The sequence below is a fragment of the Capsicum annuum genome, chromosome 1, assembly GCF_002878395.1.
Source record: "Capsicum annuum cultivar UCD-10X-F1 chromosome 1, UCD10Xv1.1, whole genome shotgun sequence".
NCBI lineage: Eukaryota > Viridiplantae > Streptophyta > Magnoliopsida > Solanales > Solanaceae > Capsicum > Capsicum annuum.
The window spans coordinates 10,353,152-10,363,496 of NC_061111.1; the positions used below are offsets into that span (position 1 = coordinate 10,353,152).

The window sequence follows — 10,345 nt, forward strand, 5'->3', positions numbered from 1 at the left end:
GTGGGACCCACACCTATGTCTTATTGGAAGATATGGGGCCTATTGCTTTTGTAAAAAGAAAGTGATACATGGTGCTGCTGAATTCTTTTCTGTTCACAGGGTCGTTGTACATGTTAAATGACGAAAATACCCTTTACAGACTCCACAAATGTACTTTCGTTCTAAGCAAAGAACTCTTTAAAGATTTTATTCTTTTTGGTAAAAAGAAAAATCGAATTTTTAAGTGTTGAAGACCTTTTTAACTGAAGGATTCTCCACGAGTACCACGATAAAGAAAAAAGTAAAATCAAGAACTTAAGAATATGAATTTGATGTTTTGTGCTTATAACATTAATCAAATTAAAATATTACTCCCACTCTTAATGTTCTTTTTATTTCTCACCAGATTTTCAATAAATATAAATTAGAGAGATCAAAATTCAAAATTTATTTTTTAATTTAAAGATGATGAATTATACGGTTTTCGAAAATAGAACTTTTACCTCTATGATATAGAAATAAAGTAACATATATTTTACCATCTCTAAAAGTGACGGCTCTATCGTTAAAAGAAATAGGCGACCGCCTTAGACCTCAACTTTGAGGGGCCTCATTTTTTAGCAATAATAGTTCACAGATTTTTTTTTTTTTAATAAAAGATATTACACATTATTTGTAGAAAAAAAAAATTATATAAAAAAGGAAGGTATTAGAAGTTTGATATAAAAAGAGTATTATATCTCAAAAAAGATTCAATGCATTGATTATATTAATAATCAAAATTGTGCTTTTGGAAAAAAGTTGATTATATAATTTTAAAGATGGACTTAATTAAAAAAAAGTTAATTTTTTTCCACAAAAACTCAAGGCCTCCGTTTGATTGTGGCCTTAGGCCACTAATGTGCTTGAGCCGTCCCGGTGTAAACTCTATTTTGAGATTTCAGTAAATATGCTATTGTTGTAAGTACGTATTATTGAGCCATATCGTATCATGATTTAATTTTGGATTCTTCAAAATGTGCATAGCAAGAGCTGGAAAACTTACCTTAGCATAAACCTGTCAAGTGGGTCAGGCCAACCCGGCCCATTTAAAGGAATCGGCTCGGTTTGACCCAGCCCGGTAAGCCCTTGAACTTTAGGGTTTCGGATCTCGGACCGGTTATTTTTTTAATTTCGGCCCAGTTAACCCGGCCCGAACCTAGCCGGTTCAGGCCCGCCGGTTAATCGGTCCGGCCCGGAATCCTTTTTATTAAAAAAATATTTTTTTTTTTGTATAAATTAGTAGATAACTATACAAATATATATTGTAATGTATATATATTATAGTATATTTCATTTAAAGTAATATATATACATAGAATAAAGTGTATATATGTAAATAGATCTTCTATAAATGTGTATATTTAACGTATACATGTGTATATGTTTTATAAATTAATATATAACTATACAAATATATATTGTAGTGTATATATATATTTTAGTATATTTCATTTAAAGTATTACAAATACATAGAATAGAGTGTATATGTGTGAATAGGTCTTCTATAGACGTGTATATTTAACGTATACATGTGTATATATTTTATAAATTAGTATATAACTATACAAATATATATTGTAATATATATATATATATATTGTAGTATATCTTATTTAAAGTATTACATATACATAGAATAGAGTGTATATGTGTGAATAGATCTTCTATAGACGTGTATATTTAGCGTATACATGTGTATATGTTTTATAAATTAATATATAACTATACAAATATATATTGTAATGTATATATATTATAGTATATTTCATTTAGAGTATTACATATACATAGAATAGAGCGTATATATATGTGAATACATCTTCTATAGACGTGTATATTTAACGTATACATGTGTATATATCTTATAAATTAGTATATAACAATACAAATATATATTGTAATGTATAACTTTATAGTATATTTCATTTAAAGTATTACATATACATAGAATAGAGTGTATATATGTGAATAGATCTTCCATAGACGTGTATATTTAACGTATACATGTGTATATGTTTATAAATTAATATATAACTATACAAATATATATTGTAATGTATATATATTATAGTATATTTCATTTAAAGTATTACATATACATAGAATAGAGCGCATATATGTGAATATATCTTCTATAGACGTGTATATTTAGCGTATACATGTGTATATGTTTTATAAATTAATATATAACTATACAAATATATATTGTAATGTATATATATTATAGTATATTTCATTTAGAGTATTACATATACATAGAATAGAGTGTATATATGTGAATAGATCTTCTATAGACGTGTATATTTAACGTATACATGTGTATATATGTATAATTATATATATATATATATATATATATATATATATATATATTGTAGTATATTTTATTTAAACTTTAAAGTTTAAAGTAGTACATATATATTTGGATGGTGCGTATATATGTGTAATTGTGTATATGTGTATATTTTTTAAAATTCTAATGTAGTATATACGATGGTGCGTATATATGTGTAATTGTGTATATGTGTATATTTTTTTAAATTCTAATGTAGTATATACTATATATATAGTGTATATATATTGTTTAACGTATTTATAATATATATAGGTGGGTATATATAATGTATATTGAAAAAAAGTTTTTTCTTTTTATATTTTTGACCGGTTTTTTAATCGAGTTTGACCAGGTTTAGGTGGGTTTGACCGGGTTGGGTTAAGTAGGATGAGTTAGGGTGTTTTTTAATTTTTTTTACTGTTGGACCCAACCCGAACCCGATCCTCAACCCGGTTAAATAACACGGGCCAGTTTCGGATTGTCCCGGCCCACTTGACAGCCATACCTTAGCATGCTCTGAACAACTTTTCTGAATGCGTACGTTAGCTTTACTGTGACAAGGAAAAAGAACTTCAGGGGAAAAAAGACCATAAGAGATCACCATAGTAAATTTTCAAGTTAAATCAAGAACAAGAGGTTTTAGACAAAGTGTGTATACGAAATATTTCCAGGAATTATATGGGAAAACTCAAAGTCAAGGCTAACTGGATCTTCAGAATTGTAGACATCAGATTAGAAGGAGTAAAAAACCATTGCCACATGGTCCATTTCTTGTATTTTACCTAACAACTCAAAGGTGTAAAGAGATAAGAGTACGAACTTTTAGTTGTCAAAGATCAAGTACCTGAGCAGGAAAATGCCTATGTCCAGGCGACAACGTGCTAGAAGCTCTTCCCCATTGCCCTCTCAAGCACCATACGCTTCGATTTTTCTTGTTGCAAACGCATTTGTAATAACTGTTCCATCTGTGCATGTTGGTTAAGTAAAAGAGAATTTGTCAACTGGATGAATAATGCTTTTGAGTAGTTATTTTTTACGTAGAAATATAACTTAGATGTGCAGCATTCCAACTAATGAGATACAAATTAGCCCTCAATAAGGTGTAGTAAGAGAAGCACAACGATATTGAACTACTCCAAAATCTGTATACCCACGGAATATTGGCTTCATAGTCCCGATGTTTGCCAAAGGTATTGCTACCTGTTCACAAGTTCAAAACAGCTCTTAGTTGAGGCAGCAACAGCAAAATATAATGGTGTAATACATAAGCATAATCACATCTAGCAAATAAGAACATGCACATCTAGACACGTTAACTTGTCTTCGTTGTATCAGTTGAGCGCTCCAAACTTAGAAAATTATCATTTAAATACCTCTAAAATTTATGTGTCGCTTCGTCATCGGATGCGGACGAAACATAGTAGCAAGTGTTCAGTTGTCCTCTGTTGAGAAATCTCGACATCAGGTGTCTAAATGTAGACTCAAAATTAGAGTGTTTACTTGCTGGCCAAGGTGTTGTTTATATATTATGAACTATAATTACCCACATATTACTCATTGCTAGCATATTACTCAATTTATAGGTTATTGTCCTTTTCATATTGATTTTCTTGCTTATAATATGGTTCATCACTTTCAAATCGGAACAGTTGGTAAATTTTTTGCTCAACAAATGAACTCAAAAAGCCCAATTGTAGTAGACTTGGTGGTGTATGTATACATTCAATGAACAAATAAATGCAATATCGTTAAGGAAAACCTGCACGGTGACTAAAGTTTTATCAATTCATAGATAATTAATTCATCGTGTCCATTATCCATATACTCTACTCCTTCCGATTCAATTTTCTTTGAATCACTTTCCTTTTTAGTCACTTTAATTCTAACTTTCGACGTAATATGTTCTAGACCATGAAGCTAAAAACTAAACTTTCCCTACTAAAAAATATTTTGGTACACTCTTACCCATCCTTTGGTTTGAAACCAAAATATTCAAAAATCCTTCTTTTATTTTACTTAAAAGTCATATGTCAAGTCACCTATCCTTCGGTTTCAGATCGCAACACTCAAAAGTCTTTCTTTTATTGTACTTAAACCTCAATGTTTAGTCATCAATCCTTTGTTTTGAGACCAAAACATTCAAAAAAAATTCTTTTATTTTACTTAAATGTCACACTTCAATACTCAAAACCAGACAAACAAATTAAGATGATAGAGTATATGATTGATTGTGCCAGGCCTCCAAACCAGATGGAGCTTTGAAAGATAAAGGACGATCACTACAAAAAGCAACTTTTGTAGATGACAAATAGAGTGTTCCAGCAACAGGACCAGTAGTTGTTGAAAGATAACAAGCAAATGTCTTCTTCAGCTGCTCATTAGGGTCCGTAGGGAAAATTTGCTTGTAAAGGTGCTCGAATCCGCCTTCTGTCAGGGCCTAGGCCGTTAAATTAAGCTTTCCCCATGCTGCTTCTGTCACTGATGGTCCAGTTTTCACTACAATTAACATGTCCCATATATAATTAGTCAAAGTTACTTTTTTCATTTTTTTTTGTTAAAAAGATTAGAATAAGAAAGATATTCCCTCCGCGTGCTCGTCCTTACTTATTCATATTTAATTTGACTAGCACGGGCCCAACATATTAATTTACAAACAAATGGGGAGGGAAAGGCAGTTAAATTCACCAGAATAATAATTTTGTGAGCAGACATGTTTTAAAAAAAAACAGCCTCAGCATAATCAACTTCAGATTGGTCCGTGGGTTGTTCTTCTCCAGCAACTTCCACAACATCGATCAGCTGATGCATCCACATTAGCATCAGTGTGATTAATATCAGTACAATAGTTTCAGACCTTCACTCAATTTGGGGAAGAAACACTCAGGTCTTAAGCGCCAAGCTCCGAACACCCAGAATAAAACCAACAAATCATTGTTAAGCCTCTCAACTCTTCCGTCAGAGAACTTAGCATTGGTCATCAAAATACTATAAAAAATTAACTTATTACACAAATATTAATTTTTCAAGGACGTCATCTTGATATTCAATAATACATAGTTGAGTGTTGAAGCCTAGTTGAGTGTTGAAGCCAAAAGAACATGTATGACAAGTTCATAGCCAGTAAAATGAATCATATGCTTCTCTCTATCAGCAATTCACTAAATCTGATATTGTTGAGCATGGTGAAGACATCGCATCACTAAATCTCCATCTGCAATTCTTTGTTTTGTAATGGATAGTTGCAACTCCAGAAAAAAGAATTCAGTCAAATTTTCCTTACATTGAACCATTTTGTTACTCAGGTTATTTTCACAATTGCTCAGCTACTTTTCACACAGGCTACTATACTTATGTTTCAGGTAGATTAGTATTATGTGAAATAGCACATGCTGTTCAAGGATTCATCTTAACGTCTATCCCTTAAGAAGTTACTTGAGCATCCATGGATTATGCAGAATGTAGAACATTCGAAAATTGCTAGTTTAGTATGATGTTTGCTTTTACAGTTAGAGTCATACACAATGGGGAAAAACCTTTCCACTTCACATAGATGTGAGTCGGACGATATCTACATTTAGACCCTCTATCTACCGACATATTTACAAGACTTTATTGTCATTCTAGCCTTTTATTCCAACAAACTCCATCAGATTCACTAAAGTACTACGTTTTGGCACCAGCCTTCTGCTATTACCTCGTCCCCCTCACAGCATATTCCGACTGTAATAGCTCACGTCAGACAAGTCAAAAGATAATGTAAGCGGTATTATATAGAGGTTTAAATAAAAACAAACCCAATACATCAACCTAGAAAGCGCAAAATTTGTCGAGGAAAGTGCAATCTAGGTACAATCAATAAGTAACCAATCAGCACTTTAGCTTTACTGAGATAATTCATCACCTTGATAAGGAGAAAATCACTTACGCTTCGCACTAACAGTTGGTATGAAGTTTGATACTCTTCGAGGAAGTTTGCGCACTTTAGATGGATTAAACTTTGCTGGTTCAGTATTTTTCTGATCAAACCAGTCTTCCATAAATCGTGCAGCAGCTCCTTTGTTGCCCCCACTAATCAAAGAGTTAGTCCGACTAATTAAGATGCATGGAAAAGATTTTCTTCGTCAGGGACTCCTTGTTACAGCATTCACAGAAGATTGGTATTTAAGAGAAATTTTCACAAATTGGTAAAAAGGAACAACGCCAAGACCAGAAAACAAAATGAAAATTAAAATAATGAAGATCCTGCATTAATCTCAAAGAAGGAGCATTTGGCAATAGAATAAACCGAGGTTCACATATAATCAACCTCATATTGTGGCAGTGATAGGACGCATCAGCTGGAGCCCTAGTCTAACCTTGATCACACACAAATTCCTCCACATGATCTTAGTGGAGGTTTTATTGTTAAGAACAAATGGCAGAGAGTAGGGCACCAAGTTTGTTCTTGGCAGCTGAAAAGCAAATAACCGAAAAAAGCTGTGTATTATTGGTGCACCAGCCAATTTCAAAAATCTTGATGTCAATTGTATGCTAAGCAGTGAACGACAACGATCAATAACAAACGAACTTCTGTTGATTAACTTCTTACATTTTCAAATTCAGGTTTCAATTTATCAAGTGCATCATTAAGCTCTATATCAGCCCACAAGTTGAGCCAATCAGGCACATCAATAAATACATAAAATGATGAAAGTTTCTCTAGTTTTTCATATTCCTGCAAAGAAAGCAAGATACCAAAGTGTGAAGCAACTGACTGACATGTGTCGCAGCTACTGCATTTTAAACTTTAAATTGATATAAGTTCTATTATTTTGGCAAGGTCATTTTTTTTTTCATATCAAAAAGAATAAGGTTGATTATTATTTATAAAAAGTCACCGGACACGTCGTCTCTTGTAGTGTATACTTACATCTCTACAGTTCTTGAAGAGTTGCTAGCTAAGAATGTCATCGAGCTTCGCACACAAAATTATAAAAATAATTTAATAGGTACCTTGCTACTGAATTTCTTCTCCAACTCCAAGCTTTCCTTAGTCTGTAGGGCACATGGATAACAACAACTTTCCTGTCACATCAATTTGACTGCAATATCCATGACAGGCAGTCACTAAAATGTGAAAAATTTATACAAACTACAACATAGAGTAGAGGCCATTAAATTTAGTAAAACATAGAATAGAGCACACATAGCTTGCTGAATTGATGTATAAGTCCTTCAATTCATTTTTCAGCTCTTGGTTGGTGTTTTCCAGATCAAAGAAAGCTTGTTCAAACAATTCAATGCATCTCTTTAGACATCATATCCATTGAACCATTCAGGTTTTTAATAACAAATGTCATCAAGTAAGAACAAAGCACAACCTGTGCAACAGACTCCTCAAACTCAGTAGGTTCAGCATCTTTATCTTTGTGGATCTTTTGCCTTGACGTGTACATCCTCGTAGATCTGTTTACTGAACCAATTAAACATTAATAAAGCATAAACAAAGATAATACTGTAAAGCATCAGCAAGAGCCAGTGCACACAAGCAACTTTAAAGTTTCAAATCTTCTGATCTACAACTCGACAAAGCAAATATTTTTCCTTAGTTTTACTAACGAAACTGCATATCAATCATTCCAAATTAATTAGCTCAGTTACAAATCTGATCGAAACCTCAGATAATGTGTAATGCCAAATCGAATAACTTTTGGTAGCGTGAGCTTGTTGCTGCTGTAGACCTTCCGAATCTGTTTTGAACCTTAAACACAAGTGAGCTAGCATCTGTTCTTCAAGGCGAGCCGACAGCTTATTCCTTTGTGCAAAGCTTGTGACAGTTTGAAAGGTATCACTTTAGCTCCTAAAATTCTGATACTTCCATGAATAGGAGAAGCAGGTGACATGGTAATACAACATGAGCATGAGTTCCTACCTCACATAATATGAAGATTAATAATACAATTTTGAGACTAAAAATCAAACATTGAAATAATGAGAGCTGAAGAATAAAAAATAGTGCATCACAAAAGGTTTTCTTTTCACCAAGCACCTTAGGTGCATCGATTTATAACAACATCGTAACAACAGAAATTATTTATAGGATCACTCACATTGAGAGAAAATCAAATTCGAGAGAAGTCTCCTTTCACTCCATACATACCAATTTACACATTCAAAATCATAAACACAAATTGCATAGTAGGTATTTATTTTCAAACATGCATGCAGAAATTTTTCAAAAGAAAAGGAAAGCAAACACAACTACAGCTAGAAGAATAGCAGCAAGCAGATTCTGAAATCAAGAAGTGACAATAGAGAATATATTACATAAAAGTAATTTTACTACGTTATCGCTTAATTGTAAGTCGTCTGAAAATAATAAATAAATGAATAAACTGGAAAGTTGTCTGTCTACAGAAACCGTTGCTGAATGCCCTTCATGCGGCACCCTCCTTATAGAAAGGACGATCAATTTTGATTTAATAATTATAAAATCTTGTGAATTTAAGTTGGAAGTTATATTAAATAATTTTAAATACATCCGAAGAAATAAGATGCATGTCAATTTTTATATCCTTATTTTTATGGGGTTACATGCAGCACATCAGCACATGACTAATTAAGTTCGATTACATATATTGAATTTAAATTTTGTGCAATTTCAGTGTATATCTTCACATTATCATGTTGAGTTCACTTATTAATTGACAAATTTTTATAGCAAATTTGACGTGTTAACATGGGAAATAAAGTAATTACTTGCTCTACTTGATTATCTTAAACAAATAATGTAAAAATTATCTAAACTATCAGTTTGTAGGGGCTTTGGACTTTAGGTGACAAAAGAGTTTTAAAATGAAGTGTGGATGCACAAGTCTTAGTAATTGAGTGGAGGTGACAATTACTTTATTAAGTATTAAGAAAGTAAGAAAAATTTAAAAATAACCCACAAGTTTTTTAATTTATACTTTGATCTAATATAAAACCTAATATAACTAGAAATTGAGGAAAAAAGGGCATGTTTCTCTCTCTTCTCATTTATTGGAGTTTTCTCTCTCTTCGTAATTTTTATTGTTCATTGTTGTTGTTGCTTTATTCATCACCTTCTTCTTCATTATCATCATCTTGTTCTTTATTACCATCTCTTCTTGTTCATCATCATCATCTTCTTGTTGTTGAACATTGTTGTTACCGCTACTAGTGCTACTTGATCAAATTTTTTTAGGTCAAATTTTATTCGTGTATCACTTGGGAATTACTTATAGGTGATTTTAGTAAGTAAAATTATAATTTTTAGTTGAATTTCTCATCTGGGTGTATCTGTTACTGTTGTTTTTTCAACAGTAGATAAAACATGTAACGTAAATCCAACAGATGAGTAATCTGTTGCACAGATGAGAAATCTGTTGCAACATATTGACTAATCTGTTATAAACATCTGTTGCAATAGATGACTAAGTTGTTGCAACAAATAGATAATCTGTTGAAAAATAATAAAAATATTAGGGAACTCAAATATTTTTAGGAGAACACAAATGTTTGTCCCATTATCGTAGAGACGTCTTTAATTTTAGTTAAATCAATTTAGTTATTACTAATAATTGCTTAATTTGAATCAACAGATGACTAGCATGTTGCATCAGATGATTCATCTGTTGAAAATTATCAAACAGATAGAAAATCTGTTGTAACAGATGGGTCAACTATTAGAAAGCAATTAAAATATTAGGGAACTTAAACGTTTTTAGGAGAACTCAAATGTTTGTCCCCTTGATCCTTTTGCATTTGATGTATGGTACATTATTTTTGTCTTCTTTACCTGTTTCATGAAATTTTTTATGTGTTTTACTTTTTTGTTGTGCCCCTGTTGAAATTTTTTTAAAAAATTTTAGGTCAAATTTTGTTCGTATATCACTTGGACATTACTTCATAGCTTATTTTGTAAGTAAAATTATAATTTTTGTTGAATTTCTTATTTGGTGTATCTGCTACTGCTACAATGGATAGAA

The 10,345-nt window shown here is 31.8% G+C and overlaps 1 long non-coding RNA gene across 2 annotated transcripts; it reads right to left on the minus strand.

Annotated features, from left to right (window-relative positions):
• Positions 1–4,495: 4,495 nt before the first annotated feature.
• On the minus strand, positions 4,496–9,015 carry LOC107867770. Of its 2 annotated transcripts, XR_007042678.1 has the most exons (4): positions 7,718–9,015; positions 7,350–7,438; positions 6,283–6,488; positions 4,496–4,853 (listed from the first exon to the last, which is right to left on the minus strand). It is a non-coding gene; the product is annotated as an uncharacterized LOC107867770 (long non-coding RNA). The 2 variants fall into 2 exon arrangements; XR_007042676.1 differs by having other exon boundaries at positions 4,571–4,853; positions 6,283–7,438.
• Between the last annotated feature and the right edge of the window lie 1,330 nt (positions 9,016–10,345).